This window comes from Carcharodon carcharias, chromosome 6, assembly GCF_017639515.1.
Source record: "Carcharodon carcharias isolate sCarCar2 chromosome 6, sCarCar2.pri, whole genome shotgun sequence".
Classification (NCBI taxonomy): Eukaryota; Metazoa; Chordata; class Chondrichthyes; order Lamniformes; family Lamnidae; genus Carcharodon; species Carcharodon carcharias.
In genome coordinates this window covers 22,959,753-22,980,898 of record NC_054472.1, presented here as the reverse complement: position 1 = coordinate 22,980,898, position 21,146 = coordinate 22,959,753, and the positions used below count along the sequence as shown (strand labels likewise).

Here is a 21,146-nt window from a genome sequence, read left to right as displayed (position 1 = left end):
TGAAATTCTGATTTGACTCAAGTCTCAAACATAGCAGTAGTAGTATTGATTTGCCTAATGGCATGGCCTCTGTTCATTTCTTCATGCCTTGTAGTCTTGTGCTTTCTTATTCAGCTGCTTGTAAGAACCTCCTATTTTCAATGAGCAATATGACTAGGGAAAAGAATAAAGAGCACGAGGAAGACAGCTCAATGGCAAACCGCAAAGACAGCTTTAACCCAAAATATTATCCTGTCAACAGGGTGGCCAATTGCATGCAAATTACTATAGTGACAACGTCTACCATGACCTCTTGGCTGAAAAGAAACAAGTTGTTTTAGTAATGAAGTTTGAATTATTTTAAAACAACCTGAATTATAACTTATCTTTATGTAGCACATTTAAGGATATAAAATGTTCCATTCACAGCATTATAAAGTATGACATTATGTCACAAAGGGATACTAGGTCAACTGACCAAAAGCTTGATCAAAGTATGTTAGGAGTGTCTTTATGAAAGAAGCGAGGTAGCGAGGTGTAGGGAGGGAATTCAGAGACTAGGCACTGAAGGCAAGGCCACCAATGGCAGAGCGATTAAAATTGGGATTCTCAAGGGATCAGAATTAGATAAGCATAATTACCTTGGACGGTTGTGGGTCTGGAGGATATCACTAAGATAGAGCCAAGTCCATGGAGGTATTTGAAAAGAAGTTGTTGCTTGACCAGGAGTCAGTGTAGGTCAGCGAATACAGGGGGAAAATAGATGAATGGAACTTGGCAGGCAAGGATATGTACAGCAACTTTGGACGACCTGAAGTTTATAAAGGGTAGAATATGGGGCATCAAAGAGTGCACTGGAATAGTCAAGTCTCAGGGTAACAACGGTATGAATGTGGGTTTCAGCAGAGATGAGCTGAGGTAGAGTCCAAGTCTTTGAGGTGGAAATAAGGTGATGTTGTGAATATGTGGTTGCATGCTCACCTCAAGGTTACTAACACCAACGTTGCATGCAACATGGCTCAGTATCAGACTGTTGCCAGGGCAGATAGGGAACAGAGTCTGAAGCAGGGACCAAAAGCAATAGCTTCAGTCTTCCTAATGTTTAACTGGAGGAAATTTCTACTCGCCCAGTACTGGATGTCTGAAAAGCAGTCTGATAATTTAGCATCAGTGGAGGAGTTAAAGAGGTGGCAAAGTAGGGCTGTTTGTCACCAGCATAAGCTTTTGGTGGAATAAGTGAATTACAATTCACCTATTTATTCAATACATGAATTATTTCCATTTCAACCAGCTTTCTGCATGGAATGTATTATGAAGCACTTTGCAAACACTGCTAGATGACAACCTAATCACATGGCAAGTATTTATTTTAGCTAGCTATTTTTTGGTGGTCCATATAGTAGCTCATTTACTGATCCAGAAAAATGTATTTTTCTGGTCAATCAATGCAGTAACAGCAAATAAGGAAAAGCAACCATTTCTATATATTCCAACTAACAGGCTACACTTACATGGACAAGTCGGGAGATGGAACACCACCACTATCAGCTGGGGTCCCAAGGTGGCTCGGCGTTAAAGTCGAACTGCTCTCGGTAGAGTGTTACTCCCAGACCTTCTGGATAATTGTTATACACCCGAACAGAAATTCTGCCCTGTAAAAGTGATTTAAAACAATGTCAACATAGAAGCAAACAACTAAATACAATGAAATTACCAAAAAAAAAAAAAAAATCCTTCCATAGTCCAAAACCAGTATCCTAACAGAGGCTACAAGTTCTAGTCATCCCCACAATTAAACAAATGGGTACAGAGTGAACAGTTGTTATACTTTAAATTTAATTTTTTTTTCTCCCAGATTTTTTTTGGTTGGTTGGTCAGAATGAGAAACAAGTATACTTCTCCATTGCCAGGCAGATAAAGTCCATTATGTTAAATCTATTTTCACTCAATCTGCTTTGGCATAAAGAAAGCAGTTTAATTTATCTTCTTGGTGACTCACCTGTTGTCATTCACTTAGATTAAAATATGGGTGCTGATAGCTACAATGTAAACTACAGGATGCTGACCTGACTGGTAGTAATGTGACCAATGCTGTTCCCCAGGGCTCTGAACCTTCAACGTATTAATGACTTGAATGAAATGATGGACTAGCATATCTGCAGGTGACATTAAGTTAGGAAGTACCATAGATAGTGTAGATGGGACCAGAAAATTACAAAAAGGACGAGAGACTGAATAGGCAAAACTATGGCAGATGGTATTCAATGTGAGAAATGTGAGGTAATTTATTTTCATCTAAGGTCATCTAAGAACAATTGAATATTTTCTTCATGGTGAGATTTTAGGCAACAGAGGAGCAAAGGGATTTGGGTATGCAAAACTTGTACACAGGTATTAAGTAATTAAAACAATGTAAAGGAACGTTGGCCATTAACTCAAGGGGTTTGGAATTCAAAAGTGAGGAAGTGTTAGTTTAGCTGTATAGAACAGGCACTGAAAGACAAATTGACTTTGGAAGATGCACAGTGCAGACTCAACTAAATTACTAGGGTAGATGCCATTAACTTGATTTGTATTCTCAAGTTTAGAAGATTAAAGGGTGATCTGGGTGAGGTCTTAAAAACAATAAAGGGATTCAAATTGGTTAGAGAGAAAGGTTTTTCTCGGTGGGGAATTCAAGAACTGAGCATCATCTTAAAATAAGAGCTAGATTAAGAAGGAAACTATTTTCCACACCGAGGATAGTGTAAATCTGGAAATCTTTAATCCCAAAAAGGTTGTATACGCTGGGTCAATTGCCCAAGGTACAAAGATTTCTGTTGGGCCAGAGTATCAGGGGATAGACAGTAATGATGGTAAGTGGAGTTGCAGCATAGATCAGCCATGATCCAACAGGCTCGAAAATTTGAATGACCTACTCGTATTCCTAACAACACATTCCAATGTTGTTATCTAGCAACTAATTTTCTTGTTGTATTCATTATGGCCAACGGTGGAATATTACCAAGTAGTGTCTCATTTGTATTAAAAGCGTAACACTAGGAATTCATATGGAAAAAAAGCATGGTTTGGCCCCAGAAACATTTTGTCATCCTTTGAAAATGGATTATTAGATATTTCTTGTAATTATAGTGGCATTGTGGTTTAACTCACTGCTCATTTGTCCTTGGGCAGTTAAGTCTCCTGTCGTCTTTTTGTCTTGAACAAAATTAATTTAGGTAGTCTCAACCCAATCCTAATATGTTTGGCAACACAATACAACTTACAATTCGGTAATATATTGAAAATTTTATTCAAAAAGGATCACAAAAATGGTGAAAAATTTCACAGGTGCGAATATTAGGTACAGAAAACTTTACATTTAATAAATGCTTTATCTATCCTGTGAATAATTGGACATAAATATCGCATACTCAAAGTTACCCTTCATTCTAAGTCTATTCTCCTATTACTTTAACATGAATCACCCATGCCCAATTTTGTAAATCACTCATGCCCATTACAAAAGAGACTTCTAAATGGAGTAATCAAATTATATTGAAAAATGACACCATACACAGGTTTAACAAAACAAATCAGGTGTTAAAATTGCAGCAGTATAAAGCTGTCATAACCATTCAACTCGTTTCTCATTGGTTTAAAACACCACCAACAAAGCTACCAGCTAATGTGGTACTTGAAGTTCTGGATAAAATCTGTCAATGATGTGTGCTTGTCATGTATACCATTAATAACTGAATACCCAGCAACAGATCCCAACTTTAGAGCCACCACTAGAATAGAATAGCAAGTTTTTCTTTTCATTTAATCAGGATAGAAATGTACAAGGTAAGCTAAGCAATTAGTTTGCAAGTAATAGTACTGATGAGACTTTCACTGCCAATCATTACAATTTATTTTCTCTATTTTATCTTTAATGGCCTGTCACTTTGCACAGCTTGGTAACTCCTCCAAATAATTTATTCATTTTAGGATGAAGCTTACCATAATGAAAGTTAAATTAATTTTTGGTTACTAAAAAGCTAAGCTATGGAAAAATATTTATGTTTTTTATGTATAAGAACAATCAACTTTCAGGATAAAGGAAGTATCTTCCCTCTGATCATGAAAGGAAAATATTGTGGTCACAACTGTAAGAATACACACACACAAAAAAATCCTAGAGTACAAAAACCTGTTTTGATAGAAACTAAAACCACTCCATTTTCTACCTTGCATTAGTTTATTAAATAGCACGCTTACTTGTACCTTGTTCCATAGCAGTCCTCTTAACCAAACGAAGAAAGATCATTCCCCCCACAAAGACCACTGAAGTTTAATCATATCTGTGTGACATTATTACAATTTTGGGCAATTACACAACTCCTCTCAACAACAGTTTTACTGCAATTCATATGACAGTACTGTACTATGACCATTTTTGTCCTGGGATCAATAAGACTATCTTTTTTATAATTTGCGTGTCTGTGGTATTCACAGTTAGCCTATTTGAGACTATCTGCCTCTTAAATTAGATGAAGTCTTGTGCTGTAATATAACTCTTCAAAATCAAGACCATAATTTGTATATGCTAAATTAGAACATTTACAAATAAAATGAAAAGCAATTCAGTGAACACCAAGTGATATGCATCACAAGAAAGAGTCTATGACTGGCTGATTACAAAATGACTTTCGAAATTAACAGAGCTTTCAATGTTGGAACAGTTTGCACATTTTACTGATGCATGTTTGGTCTTTAGTGTGCAGTGTGACTTAAATGATGACATTGATAAAGCAATCCTCATGTTAAAGCCCCTGATTCCAAATTTGAGCTGCAGAATTGCAGATTCCTAATGTTATTCCATTAATTTTCACTGAAGCCATATTTCCGTTTGAACTCTACAAATAAAAACCTGAAAACATCAGGAAATGTTGTTAATGAAACTTCTGACAAAGGGCCTATATTAAAACAAACACGTCTTTGAAACAAAAATAGAAAATGTTCAAAAAACGCAGGTCTGACAGCATCAGTGGAAAGAGAAATACAAAGTTAACATTTCGAGTCTGTATGACCCTTCTTCAGAGCTGATGAGAAGTGGAAATGTGATTAAATTTACACTGTTTAAGATGGGTGGGGCAGATGGAGCTGGATAGAAGGCCAGCGATAGGTGGGGGCAAAGGAGGGATTGACAAAGATGGCATGAACTAAAGGACAAAGGGATTGTTAATGGTAGTGGTAGCCTTTAGTTCATGCATCTTTGTCAGTCCCTCCTTTGCCCCCCACCTAACGCTGGCCTTCTATCCAGCTCCAACTGCCCCATCCCCCTTACAAATTATAAATTTCATCACATTTCCACTTCTCTTCAGCTCTGAAGGGTCATATGGACTTGAAACATTAACTTTGTTTTTCTCTCTCCAGATGCTGTCGGACCTGCTGAGTTTTTCCACATTTTTCCAGCATCTGCAGTATTTTGCTTTTGTCTTTGAAACATGTGTCTTGACTCTTTGCATAATCTTATGAACCAGCTGTGAATTTCTAGCATTTATTTTTATTCCACCCAAATGTGGTGAGATTGAAACTCAAATACTCAGATGCAAATTTTAGCTCAACAAGGGGTTCACACCAACCACGTGTGTCAGCAATGATGAGTCATAAAGTTGAGTTCAAATGCTACTGTAGAGACCTGAGCTCACAGTCCAGACAGTACAGAAGGAATGCTGCACTGTTGGAAGCACCTTTTTTTTTTAATTGGTGAAACATTAAAGTGAGGGCCCATCTGCCTGTTCAGGGGACATAAAATTGACCCAACAGCACTCTTTTAAAAAAAAACTGAGGAATTCTTCTGCCTCATCAACTGTGAAACATTTTGAAGACATCCTGAAAGATGCTGTATAATTGAAAGTTGCTTCCTTCAGAAACAACCCGATACCTTCATGAAGCATGATCTGGACATCAACTTTGGCTAACAAGTGGAAATAAACTTTCATGCCACACAAATTCCAGCCTATGACCAAAAGACAGTAACAGTCTCCCCTGTACTGTGTACAGGTTTTCTCTCCTTGCCCAAGGAAGGAGGCACTTGTCATAGAAGGGATGCAACAAAGATTGACTAGACTGACTACTGGGATGAGGGGATTGTTCTATGGAGGAGAAATATTAAGTAGAGCTAGGCATATATTCTCTAGAGGTTAGAAGAATAAGAGGGGATCTCATTTAAACATAAAATAATTAAGGGGCTTGACATGGCTTCCCTGGCTTGGGAGTCCAGAATTAGGGGTCACCATTTCACAATAAATGGTCAGTCATTCAGGACTGAGATGAAGAAGGATTTCTTCACTTAAAGGGTTATGAACCTTTAGAATTCTCCAGAGAATTGTGGATGCTAGTCTTCAAGTACCTCAGACAGATCAACAGATATTGGATACTAAAGGAATCATGGGATATGGGAAAGTATAGCTGAGGTAGATCAGCCATTGTCTTACTGAATTGCAGAACAGGCTTGAGGAGCTGAATGGCATCACTTGCCTCCATAAAAACTTTCCACCATCTGCAAAGCCTAAATCAAAAGGCTGATGGAATACTCGCCACTTGCCTGGCTCCAGAAACATTCAAGAAGCTCGACACTATCCAGGACAAAGCAGCCTGCTTGGCTGACACCCTATCCACCACCTTAAAAAACCTTTACTCCCTCCACCATCATGCACTGTGGTTGCAATGTATATCACCAAGATGTACTCCAGCAACTCACTATGACTCCATTGACAAGATCCCCCAAACCCTACCCTAGAAGGACAAGGGCAAAAGGTCTTGGGAACACCACCGCCTGCAAGTTCCCCTCCAAGTCAAGCAGCATTGTGACTTGGAACCATATAGCAATTTCCTTCACTGTTACTGGGTCAAAATACTTGAATTCTACACATATTTACATTGCATAGACTGCAGTAGTTTAAAAAGGCAGCACACTAGTTTCTCAAAGACAATTAGGGATGGACAATAAGTGCTGGCCTTACCTGCAACATTCCCATCCCCTAAAGAATAAAAAGGGATAATGAGAAAGCTTCATGTTGTTAGCAAAATTTATTATTTTGTTGCACAGGAGACACTGAACATTCCTTTGGTGTGAGTCTGCAGGTGGCCATATCCATACAATTAAAAGCTCATTCGTATCGCCAAAGCTATCTAGGGCTACCCAGTTCTTAGCTCAGTTATTAATTTTACAATGAAACAAAATAACTGTTTATGGAAAACAGGTAATCGGAATTATGTATTAGCAGCTTATACTCAGCAAACTAAGTGCTCCAGGGTCAAAGGGGGATCTTCTAACTCGCAGATCTACTTGATCAGATGCTTGATTTTCTATTAAAATTTAAAATCCATGAAACAAGAAATTTCAACATTTGTGACATCACTAAGTTTATTACAGGTGCTTCTTTCATCGAAATAACCTGTCTGAATAATTTGCCACACCATTATACACATGCATTCGAAATGTAAGCATAGCAGCTATTTATTGTTCAGCTGAGCCATATGAGAAGAAAATTGCAACCAAAATATACTGTAAATGCAAACCATACCAATAGAAGTGGAGCCTTTGTAATGCCCAAACACAGATGTATTCAGAGGGTATTCCACTTCTATTGGCAGTAGCTTCTAGGTCAGGTAAGAGATCACTTGGATTTTTACCCAAATCAGCATTGTTCCAATATTGCCTTTGAGGCATCCATGAGAACCATAAACTCCCAGGTCTAATTGGGGCTGGCCTAAACAGAATTTTTCCAAAATCTCCGTGACAATTTTTTTTTTTAAAGAGCATTCAACAGGAGTAGGCCATTCATCCCATCAAGTCTGTTCTATCATTCATAAAATCATGACTGATCTGTGCATGTGCTCCTTTATTAACCTTCTGTCCCATATTCCTTGCTACCCTTACCCAAGAAAAATCTATCAATCACAGGCTGGAAAATGTTAACTGACACAGCATCCAACAACTTTTTGAGGAGAGAATTCAAAATTTCCACTGCCTTGTGTGTGAAACAATGCAACATGATTTTATTCCTAAATGGCCTAGCTGTAATCTTATGATGCCTGAATTATCTGCTGCTTTGCAGCCCAGTGTCTCACCATGAAAAAGTATTCCAATTAGTTTTCATCAGATCTAAAGTGGATAACCTCCCAATTTCTAATATTTTACATCTACAGTTTTGCCGCCATACTGAAGTCTGTCTCTCTCCCTGTCTCTCTAACTTCCTGCTGCCGTTCTTGTGGAACCTCTTAACTTGGTATCGTCTGCAAACTTGGATATAAGACTCCATTATTCCTTCATCCAAATAATTAATGTATGGGGTGGGGGGGGGAACTCAGGTCCTAGAGGTCACTGGAAAACATGACCAATCACATCCGGCCAACCAGAGGGTTCCCTTCTTTCCTTCGGCTCCAAAACAATGTCACAAGGTTACCCCCACAAGTTTTCCAATAATCTCTTGTGCTGCATTGGGCAGATACCTTCTGGAAGTCCATACAGACAATATTCAGAGAGTTTTGGCTATCCAACATGCCAAGGCCTCAAAAAATTCAACTAGGCTGGTCAGACATGACCTGTACTTCACAAATCTATGCTGATTGTGATCAGTTATTACTTGTCCAGATGCACAGTCACTGTCTCAGATTATGGATTCCAGTTAACTTCCCCATAATTGCTGCTAAATTGACCAGTCCGGAATTACCCGATTCCTCTCTCCTTTCTTGAATGGGGTGAAATTTGTAGTTTTCCAATCCAAAGGATCCATTCCTGAATCCAATGGAACCATTCCTGAATTACAGAATCATAGAAAAGTTACTGCAAAGAAAGAGGCCATTCAACCCATTGTGTCTGTGCCGGCCATAAAAAAACCAAACTGCCCGCCCATTCTAATCCCACCTTCCAGCACCCGGTCCGTAGCCTTGCAGGTTACAGCACTTCAGGAGCAGATCCAAGTACCTTTTAAATGAGTTGAGGGTTTCTGCCTCTACCACCAAACCAAGCAACAGATTCTAAACACCCACCACCTTTTGGTGTCCCCTCTAATCCTTCTACTAATCACTTTAAATCTATTATTGACCAACAAATCTGCAACTTCCTTACCTACTTTTTTCTTAATAACCTGGGATGAAAACTCAGCTATTTTAAGTCATATTATTTTATCAATTACTATTTTTAAAATATTAAATCCACTAAAATCTTCCTGTGACTTTTTTTAGGTTCCTTTGTACTTCTGGTATTTTGTCCTCTTCCTCAACTATGAAAGGAAATTCAAAATACTAAGTTAGCAAGTCAGACATTTCTTTATTATCCATTATTGTCCTGAGGTTTATTTGCTATTTAGTCAACTTGGTATCTCACAGTAGCATAGCGGATATGTGTCTGCATTAGTAATCTGGAAGCCTAGACCAATAATCCATACAATATAAATTCAAATCCCACCAAAGCAGTTAGTGAAGTCAAATTCAGTTAAAGAAAAACTAAATAAATCTGGAATATAAAACTGATATCGGCTGTCGGATTGTTGGAAAATGCAAATGGTTCAATAATCTCCTACAGCGAATGTAGCTGACTCGTAACTGCCCTTTAAAATTACATGGCAGACCATTCAGTTGTATAGGCCTGCTACATAAAAGGATAATAATATTTAGGTTGGTGCCATCTCACATGTTAAACCAAATCTTAATTTGCAGATCAGGTCGCAAATAATTACACCTGAAGCCACCGTTGGAGGGGTGGGTGAAGGCATGGTTTTGTGACCTACTCACTTGTCCTGTCTGGACTTGACTGTCCTCCTCAAGTGTTAAGGTTCCTTGATGACAGAGGCTGTACTTGTGGATTGTTTTTCCCAAGTAGTGGAGTTCAATTTACAGGCTCTGTTAGCCAATCTCAGAGCCTGTAAAAGGATAATAAAATCTGACAAATGTGACCAAGGACATGAAAAAGCAAATCCAGCCCTCACAAATATCCGAGATCAAGTGCCAAAATTGAGAGGGCTGTCCCACAGACTAATTAAGAATGGTTATACACTCAGAATAACAAAATCAGCAAATATCTGTTATCCTGTTGTACCCAAGGTACAGTGGTAGAATTAGGTGGAAACGGCACTGAAAGTCCTCAAAATTAACCCCGAAGACCTATGATATATTCCTGTTGATTATCACCTTCTGGCTCTCAGCATTTCTCCATATTGAATACCACTTGGAGGAAGCACTGAGGGGCAGCAAGAGCACAGAACTTACTCTGGGTGAGGGCTTCAATGTCCATCAACACGTACAGTTCGATAGTATTCCCGCTGACCGTGCTGAAGGGCATACTTGCAGCAGGAGGAAACATCAAGAGGGAATAACCTACTGATTTCATCCTCATTCTACCCGTTGCAGATTCATTTGACCATGACTGTTTGCATGAGCAATCATGATACAGTCCTTGTGGACACAAAGTCTAGTCAACACTCAAGACATCCTTCACCGGATACAAAATTGGCTAAGGCATAGAGGCAGAGAGTGACATTGAGTGGCAGTTTTTTTCTGATTGGAAAGAAGTATTAAGTGGGTTCCCCCAGAGATCGCTATTAGGGCCATTGTGATACAAGAATAAAGATAAAAATAAATGACCTGGATCTGTGTGTAGGGAGCACAATTTCAAAGTATTCAGATGATACAAAACTTGGCAATGGAGTAAATAGTGAACAGGATTGTAGAAATCTTCAGGGAAGACACAGACAGACTAGTGAAATGAGTAGACACATGGTAGATGCAACTTAACTCGGATAAATGTGAAGTGTTTCATTCCAGAAGGAATATAGAAATACAACATAACCTAAATCATACTATTCTGAAAGGGATGCAAAACCAGAAAGGTCTTTGTGGCGAGTGCGACTGCATATTCACAAAGCTTTGAAGGTGACAGAGCAAGTTGATATGACAGTTTAGAAAGCATATGGGATACTTGGCAGTGTAAATAGGGCATTGAATACTAATGGTTTACTAGGGTGATACAGGGATGAGGGACTTCAGTTATGTGAAGAGATTGAGAAGCTGCGATTATTGTTCTTAGATAAGGCTAAGGGGTGACCAAAGAAATATGCAAAATTCTGAGGGGTTTTGATAGAACAGAGAAGGATAAACCATTTCCTTTGGCAGGTGGATTGCTAAACAGAGGTTATAGATTTAAAACACTTGGCAAAAGAACAAGAGGAGAAATGAGAATATTTTTCCAGAGGGTCAAAGATCTGAAAGACACTGCCTAAAAGGGTGGTGCAATCAGATTCCTAAGGAGTTTTCAAAAGGCAATTGAACGTGTATTTGAAGTGGGCTAATTTGCAGGATTATAGGGAAAATCTGGGGTGAGGAAGCAAATAGGATAGCTCTTGCAAAGAGCTGGTACAGGCACAACATGCAGTATTGGCTCCTTATATATTGTAAGATTCTTTTTGTTAAACACTACTGATTAAGAACAGATTTAACAGTCAAAACTGGACATCTATGAGGCAGAGGGCCTTTAGCAGTATTTTATTCCATCACAATCGATCATCTCATGGCCCCACATATCCCTCACTCCACCATCACCAAATAAAATGACCAATCCTAGTTCAATGAAGAGTGTAGAAAAGCACAAGGAGATTTAGGCATGCCTGAAAATGGGATGCTAACCTGATGGAGCTACAATAAAGGACTACACAGATAAGCAAGCAACTAACTCGAGGTGGCAGCTAAATTAACATTCCCATCCTCAACGATGCCAGAGTTTAGCACATCAGTGCAAAAGACGAGAGTTTGAAGTGTTTGCAAATATCTTCTGCTAAAAGTGCTGAATGGATGTTCTTTCTCTAACTCCTCCTGATGTCCTCACCATCAGAGATGTCAGTCTTTAGCCAATTCAATTCACTCTAAGATAAAAGCAAAAAACTGCAGATGCTGGAAATCCAAAACAAAAATAAAAATACCTGGAAAACTCAGCAGGTCTGGCAGCATTTGCAGAGAGGAATACAGTTAACATTTCGAGTCCGTATGACTCTTCAACAGAACTAAGTAAAAATAGAAATGTGAAATATAAGCTGGTTTGGGGTAGGGGGGTAGAGCTGGATAGAGGGCCAGTGATAGGTGGAGATAGCCAAAAGATGTCATAGACAAAAGGACAAAGAGGTGTTGAAGGTGGTGATATTATCTAAGGAATGTGCTAATTAAGGGTAGAAAGCAGCACAAGCAAGGTACAGATAGCCTTAGTGGGGGTGGGGTGGTGTGAAGGGAAGGGATCGAAATAGGCCATAAGGTAGAGATAAAACAATGATGGAAATACATTTAAAAATAATGGAAATAGGTGGGAAAGGAAAAATCTATATAAATTATTGGGGGAAAAAGTGGGGGGGGGGGGGGGGGGAGAAATCGGAAAGGGGGTGGGGATGGAGGAGAGAATTCATGATCTAAAATTGTTGAACTCAATATTCAGTCCGGAAGGCTGTAAAGTGCCCAGTCGGAAGATAAAATGCTGTTCCTCCAGTTTGCATTGAGCTTCACTGGAACAATGCAGCAGGCCAAGGACGGACATGTGGGCATGCGACGTTATTTCAAAAAATGACTAGACATAGCCAAGGCTACAGGTCCCAATAACTTCTGGTTACAGTTCTGAAGACCTGTGCTGTTCCAGTAAAGCAAAAACATTGACAGCCACTCAATTATGTATAAAATTGCTCATGTATATTCCTTCACAAGAAGCTGGGCAGTTACTGTGCCTTGCAGGACAATCTTGAAGAGCTAATGGGTCTACGCTAAGTATGCATTCCATCATCCTACGCTCAAAATACTGGAAGGAGTCATCAGTGCTGCTGTCAAGTGCCACTTGTTCACTTTGGTTCTACCAGGGCCATTCAGTGACTGTTCTAGACATCAAGGCAAGAGTCAATCAAGTGCAGTTCATTAAAAATTATGTCAATGGGGACCAGGGAGAAACTCGAGTGGCTGGGGTCTTAACTAGCATGAAAGATGGCGACAGTGGGTTTTGGAGGCAAATTATCTCAGTTTTATGGTATCAGTCCAGCTCCACTGTGTGCATCATAGGCCCAGTTATCTGCAATGACTTTCCTTCTAACAAATGGTCAAAAGTGGAGACTGTTTACTGATGATTTCAGCGCTCAGCTCCATTTGTCATTCCTTAGGTAATGGGGGACTTGGCCTACTTTTGCTCCTACATCCTATGAAGCAACCCATATGCAAAAGGCCTAAACAATAATGAGGCTTGGGCTGATAAATGAGAAGTAGCATTTGTGCCATTTCCAACAGAGTCCAATTGCCTCACCACAGCATTCAATGGCATTACCATGGAATCCTCCACCATCAACATCTTGGGGGCTACTACTGACCAGAAAAACATGTCACATAAATGTTGTGGCTACCCAATCAGGTCAGAGGCTGCATATTATACAGCCTATGGCTCAACCTCAGACTCCCCAAAGCTTCACCATGACCTACAAGACAAAAGTCAGAATTGTGACGGAATACCCTCTGGTCACTTGGATGGGAAAGCTGTAATAACACTCAAGACGATAAACATTATTCAATAAAAAGCAGTTCACTTAACCCACAGTACATCCTCAACCATCTGTCCCCTCCACCACTGTGGCTGCAGTGTGTCCTTTCTATAGGATAGACTACAAAAACGCTCAAGGTTTCTTCAGCAGCACCTCCAAAAGCCTTGACCTCTATCACCTAAAAAGAACATGGGCAGCAGGTGCACAGGAACACCATTTCTTGCAAATCACACACCATTCTGGTTTAGGCATGTACAGCAGTTCACAATTCCAAAATTCCTTACCAAACAACATTATGAAAGCTTATATGGAGAGAGAGAGATTAAGAAAGGGCAGTGAACGAAAAGGAAAGACGTTGTGAGTTGAGATGAAGATTGAACATTCAAGGAAAAGATGATGCTGAGGTACAGGGAGGGAAGCAGTGATTATCTCTCTGTGAAAAAGCTGCTGTTGGTGCTTGTGTGAGCAGTAAATAAGTATTTTAAAAGTAGGGGTGAGATTTTCAAAGGTGGGGAAGGTATTGAGGGAGTAAGCACAGGGAACATGATGGGACTTAGCGATGAGGATCACACCATCACTGCAGTATGGCAAGGGCAGGTTGTGGAAGCTATAGCCAAGCAGGGAGGATTCAGTAAAGGGGAAGGTAGCATCACAAAATTTTCATCAAGGCCATGATGATACAATCATCTACAAGGTTGTGGCCAATGTCTTCTCTAAGTTGTGCGGCCACATGGCAACCTGAAAGTCCATGCCCAGGCCGTGCACCTCCTGGCCCCTTTAAATTACAACATGTTTGTGGCCATGCAAAAGGTCAGACACTTGCTCCCAGTGAGAAGAAAGTCAAAGAGAGGGGAGGCTGGGAGTGCTTCATTTAAGGACATGATGAGTGCCTCGCTAGGTCCTTTGGAAGATGGTGAGACTCAGAAGAAAGTTGTGGAACTACCCAAGACAATCAAGCCTGAGACAGCAGCACAAGAGTAGGAAACTTGAGCAGAAGCGAAGCATTGAGGTTGGGATTTAGCTGCAGAGCTGGCAGAGTACCCAAGAGGAGGAAGCAACGAAAGGAAGTATGATGGCAGGGGAAAAGGAGGATTAAGAAGAAAATGGAAAATGTAAGTTATGGGCAGAGTGGTAATTCACTCTGAAGCCTGTTAGTGAAATAGGAAACCAGGTGCTAATCTTTTACTTAATACTAGAATTATATACAACATTACAAATGTCTGCCTCCTATCTGGTCAGTGCCCTAGAAGTCTCTCTTTATATGTGCTCAAGGTACTTAATCCATCCATACTCTCCATTTATGCATGCTTAACCTTAATAATACAATTAAAGGCGTGTTTGCCAAAATGGACACAGAAGATATGGTAAAGATTAGGGTAATTTTCTGGTAGTAGAGTTAGGTAAAATATATGCATCTATTTTTGTGCCAGTAAACAGGTGAATCTCACTGCTGATTGAAATGCAATGCGCTATGACAGTTATATATAACAATCAAATGAGTATCACAACTGACTGTACTGTTTGTCCCTCCAGCACCCCCTGCTGTGTTTCACTCAGCTGTTCTAATAATGCATGTTTGGTCATCAGGCTAAACTCAGACCATAAAAAAGGTAAAAATTGACACTCAGAACCATCCCAGTTTGTCCTCATCAGCATTCATTGTACTGTGTAACTCAAAAGCTTTGCCATACACTCAAATGACATTTACAGCTTTGAGTATTATTCACAGTTCTAAAGGACATTTTTAGAACATTTCCTTTGCTCACCAGATGACATTTATTGAATTCCCACTGCCAGTGCTAGTATCAGGGCATTTTAGAATAAAGATACTTTTAACAGGAAGTCAAGTTTTGAAACAGTAGGTTCCTAAACATAAGAAATATCTTCAAAATAATTTTTGTTGGTTCTACATGCATTCCCAGTAATAAAATTGAGAAAATAGTTCAAAGAAATTCAAGTACTACATTCTACTGTACAGCTATTAACTCGATTTGAAATGCAATAACACCCCAATTATCAGCTTTCCTTTGATCAGTGTTTGCAATTATATGTGAACTGGACCAATGGGAGTCAGGGCTTCCAACAGCCTGGAACATCAGGGTGGATATTATGTGCACTTTAAACTTCCAAGCACACCGTGCCTATTTGCTGCACCATACAAAACTCACTCTTACACAGAATCCCTTAGGGCAGGAATTAGATTGAATTTGGCGTTGGTCTTTTTCAGCTGTTAACTGAGCCTCAGGTCCGGTGTTGGTGACACAGATTATCTACCAATTTCACCAGCGACCAAAGGCAATCCAATCTCCCTCGAAGGGTATAACTGGATAAATTTAACGGCGGAGTGGGGGGGGGGGGGGGGGGGGGGGGGGTGTGTGATATGTAAACAAGACGTTCTTTCAACACGACACAAAGACTTTACCCGCCAGAACTTAAAAATAAAAACCCACAATGTTACCTGAAACATTTACGAAAGCTCTGACCGACTTCACTCCTCGACAATGTTTAAAATCAGCTGTTGTCTGATTTGCTGTCTGCACAATCCTGCATGCCCCGGCTCCAGCTGTCTCCGCTTCACACTCTCTATTTATTACCGCAGGCGCAGCCGGCGCTATTGTCCACACGCAACAATAGCATCAATCTGGCCTGTGCCGGCCCCAACCGGAACATTACCACTGCCGACTATTTAAAAACAATAATAACCGGCACCCCGCGCACGCACGCTCACACACACACCTTTCCCACTTTCTCCTCGGCCCGGCGCGCCTTTTTAAAACCAGAAACGGATGGGCGGGGGGGGGCGTGGTGGGGCAATCCAGACAAAACACACAATCAAAAACTCCATAATGTTGTTTTGTTTCAGCTCACTGGAGCAGAAAGCTTTACTTAAAAGGGGGGGAAAAGGGCAGCATGGTGTTCGATCCCATTGTGGACCGATGGGGTTAACAAGCTTAACTTCAAAATAAACATGGATGGAAACGCGTCAACGTGAGGGATTCAAAAGTTTGATGTGCGGCGGTGGAAATAATCTGTTGGTCTTTCCCTATTAAAGATCTGGCGACAATCCTTGGAAAGTTTCTCGTGGCCAAAACAAACAGAACCGGAGTAGGAAAGTTATACGCGCCCCCCCCCCCCCCCCCCCCCCCCCACCAAATAAAAACCACGCCTCCAAGTTTACATCATTCTCGTTATTTTGGAAGCGTGTCAGAGTTTCCAGTTATTTTGGGTCTTTTTTTGGGGGGGGGAGAGAAAGAGGGCGCGGGGAACAGTGCTTTGCAATGACAAGGATGGATTTTGCAATAAAAACAAAGCGCTGGAAAAGCTCAGCCGGTCTGGGCGGCATCCGTGGACAGGGAAACAAGAGTGCAATATGGCTCTTCTCTTCAAACACGTTAAACTCTCGTCTCTCCATCTATCCACAGATGCTGCCAGACTCGCTGAGCGCTTCGTTTTCATTTCCAGTATGCGCAGTGTTTTGCTTTTCAAGTGATAGTGTGTGGGGGGTGGGGGGGTTGTGAGTTGCCAGCCGGCTCCAAACTCATTGGAGCCTTCCCCCCCCCCCCCCCCCCCCCCCCACCAAAACCTGGGGGAAGAGGTTGAATTCTCACTGCCTTCCCTGCAAGTTCGGCGAACAGGTACTGCCACATGCATGGCAGCCATTATTGCACCACTTGCTGATTATAACGTAGCTGACAGCGCAGTCAGCATCACCAGAAGCTAATGTATTATACATCATATACATATATATATGGCGAAAATACGGCTGGGCCCCATTCTGGACAGGAAATATAAAAACGCGCCTCTTGGTTAGAAGCTTCTAGTTTGAACTGGTGAATATAAAATGTACAATGAGGCGTTGGTGCGCCATTCCTTCATATCCAATGCAGCACAGCAGACTTTGTGTGAACACTGCGCCGCCAAACAGAAAAATTTCACCCCGCCCGGGCGGTTATTTTTTTCAAAATTTGAAATAAATTTCCATCCTCAACCGTCACTTCCATTCAGCATTCGGTCAGACGTCACAGCGTGCTGACGCCTTTTTGATTGACAGCAGCTCCGGCCATACGGCAAGGATGTGGGACTTCCCATTCCGCCAATCCGCGTGCAGGATGATCGGCAGGGCGGGGGGAAGGGGCGGAGCCCCGCCGCAGGGAATACTGGGATAGCCCATTTCGCCTTCGATCTGAGGGGACGAAGGCCGGACTGGAACCAGCTGTTCACACTAAGCTTCCTCAAACACCACCATCGCGTCCTGCTCCTCATCACACCCTCACATGATTTAAACGTCAATCCCTCTCGTTGATCACAGCCCGAGACCTTTTTTGTCACCACTGTTCATCTCATTGAATGGACGGATTACAGATACAGATCTCAGCAACATGGCACCCCCCCCCCCCAACTCGATGCTGAAAAGACAGAGAAAAAAATGTACTTACGTGAGATAACGGCCCAAAAGATTTGGTAAAGCGTCTTCTCTTTTTAGGCGGAATTTTTAAAAAGTAATAGGGGGACGCACAAGAGAAAGACGACGACCGCCTTTTGCCATAAAAAGCTGGTCCGAGTCGAAGGTGGAAGGAGCCACTCACGTAAGATCCAGTACAAGCAGCAGACAGTATAGAAAAGGAGCAGCCGTCCGCCTGGCGCACGCTTTTATAGCCTCGGTCGGGGACCCGGATGCTGATGTTTCCGCCACTCCTTCCCCCCCCCCACCTCAGGCAGGTCCTGGTTACCACAACAACCGCTCGAAGAGCGGGTGGTACAACTGGAGCCGTCGATCTCGCACGGCCCCCGTCCTGGGCAGGAGACGGTCAACTTTAATTGTGTGGAGTCTCACTTAGCAGGATTGGTGCCAAAGGCAGGATGACTAAGTCTGTCAACACTTTCCTTCTCGGTCTTCACGGCGTGCCCACGCCATCACGTTTACTCTGTTGGCATCTATCTGTGGGCTGAAGATGGTATTTAGGGGATGGAGCAAAGGTTGCTTCAGCTAACACGGTGAATAAAAATAATACGATTTATAAATAATATATGATATTTAATTATAATAAAATAAGATGCTTTCTTCAAATATAAAATGCTGGAAACTCCCAGCAGGTCTGACAACATCTGTGGAGAGCGAAACAGAGTTAACGCTTCAAGTCCGTATGACCCTTCTTCAGAGCTAGAGTAGAAATGGGACGAAATTTATACTGTTTGCGGGGGTGGGGGGCGGTGTGGTTGTGGAGCAGGTGAAGCTAGATATAAGACCAGCATAGATCGGGGCTAAGGAGAGATTGACAATGTTAATCAGTCAATAAATAGTATAAATTTTGTCACATTTCTACTTCTCTTTGGCTCTGAAGAGTCATACAGACTTGAAGCGTTAACTCTGTTTCTCTCTCCACAGATGCTGTCTGACCTGAGTTTTTCCAGCATTTTATGTTTTATCAGGTTTCCAGCATCTGCAATATTTTGCTTTTATGCTTTCTTCAAATCTCTGTGTTAGGGGGAGGATAAGAGATGCTGTTTTGTTTGCCAATTAGTTTTTGGTTCTGTCCCGTGCACAGTTCTGAGTGAGATTAAGCAACCTGAGGGTAATTTTTGTCTGTGTGTAAATATGTATGCCTCCATCGCAGCAGACTTTAGATTAGCCTAATTTTTAGTAACTCATAATCAATCATTTTAATCTGCATTTGGTACTGTTTCATTTAGATTTGGTCCTCCACACAACTTCCTATATTTATTGTATTTTTGTAACACATCCATCCTTATGAAAAAATGAACCATCATAATTTTAAATGATGGCATCATTTTCTCAACCCATCTTACACTACTTACTATACTTATCTATATACCCAAACCATTACATTACTAGGCGCATGCATTAACGTAACTATATATAGAAATTCTTTGTATCAACAGAGGTCATTTCAGTCCAATGTCCATGTTTTAAATGTCCAATTTCCTTTGAGCTTTAAACTCTTGATAATTTATCTGCAATTAGATTTTCTCATCCAGCCACATGTGTAAGCTGTAAATTAAATGGTTGCAGTAATAAACTCCATCAGAAATGTCTTGCACTTTTGTCTTGAAATTTGTCCAGAAATTTTAAAAGATTGGTCTGTATAAACAATACATGTCCACCTAGAAGGACAAAGGCAGCAGATGGATGGGAACACCACCTCATGCAAGTTCCATTCCAAGTCACTCACATCCTGACTTGGAAATATATCGGCGTTCCTTCACTGTTGCTGGGTCAAGATCCTGGAACTCCCTCCCTAACAGCACTGACGGTGTACCTACACTGCATGGACTGCAGCTGTTCAAGAAGGCAGCTCACCACCACCTTCTCAGTGTTTGAAATGTTGCTGGTGCATTTTTCATACCAGTGTAAATAACTTTAAACTGGTATACTCCATCTGGCGCAAAAAAGCCAATGTCTCCTTTGCTTTCTCTGATAATGGTACTTGCCAATATCCTCTCAGCAAGTCAATCTTTGTGATAAACTTTGATTGTCCCACTTTCTAATGTAATCTTCCATAGGATATGAATCCACTTTTGTCACTGCATTCACCTTCCAATAATCCACACACACTCTTTGTGTTCCATCTGGTTTTGGTACCATCATGATAGGTGAACTCTAGTTACTGCAACTAGACTCAATTTTGGAGCATGAATTCAATTTCTTTCTGTACTTGTGATAATTTTGCTGGACTTAATTGATATGTTACCTTATTGAAACTAAATCCTCCACATTTACATCATGTGCAGCTAAATTTGTCCTCTCCCAAATAGCTTTGTGTGTCTGCAATAGCTTCTCCAAATCACTTTGACACTTGTCTGGAAGGTAACTCAATATTACACTTAAATGTTTAAGTACCCCCTCATTATCCAATTTGATTAGAGGAAATCAGTTTCAGAATCCTTCATTTCTACCTCTTTCTCCTTGTCTACCACCTCTAATATCTCCTTTTGTTATCTTTCCTGTCAAAGTACTTTTTAAGCATATTTACACGACAGACCCTTTGCTTCTTTCTTTTACCTGGAGTATTTATTAAATAATTTACTCTACTCAGTTTCTTTTCAATTTGGTAAGGCCCACTAAACCTTGCCTTTAATGATTCACCCAGTATTGTTAACAAAACTAACACAGTTCCCCCAGCAACAAAACTATGAGCTTTGGATCTCCTATCTGCCTTCACTTTCATCACCTGCTGTGATATCTTTAAATGCTCCTTAGCTAACTCATATGCTCTGTTCAATCTTTCTCTGAAGTTTGTTCCATAATCCAGGAAAGTACTTTCAGAATTTTGACCCACTAATTTCTCATGAATCAACCTCAGTTGTCCCCTTACTTCATGACAATAGACTAGCTCAGAAGGACTAAATCTGGTCAATGCATTAGGAGCATCCCTAATAGCAAATAACAAGAATGAAATTCCCCTGGACCAATCCTGTGGATGGTCTTGATTATAAGCCCTCACCATGGTTTTTAAAGTTTGATGCCACCTTTCCAAAGCACCTTGTGATTCAAGATGGTAAGCTGTTAACTTAAACTGTTTTAACCCCAAGCTTGAGAGTGTGCAGAGGAGATTTACCAGGATGCTGCCTGGGCTGGAGGTTCTGAACCACGAGGAAAGATTGGAAAGGTTGGGGTTG

General features: G+C 40.8%; 1 protein-coding gene across 1 annotated transcript in view; it reads right to left on the bottom strand.

Annotated features, from left to right (window-relative positions):
- LOC121279118 (antizyme inhibitor 1-like) overlaps positions 1-18,145 on the bottom strand; it is a 41,856-nt gene extending 23,711 nt beyond the window's left edge. Inside the window, exons 1-2 of the mRNA XM_041190067.1 lie at positions 17,945-18,145; positions 1,491-1,631 (exon numbers count right to left, since the gene is read on the bottom strand). The gene's annotated coding sequence lies outside the window, so the exon portion shown is untranslated. The remainder of the gene's footprint in view (positions 1-1,490; positions 1,632-17,944) is intronic.
- Positions 18,146-21,146: the final 3,001 nt, after the last annotated feature.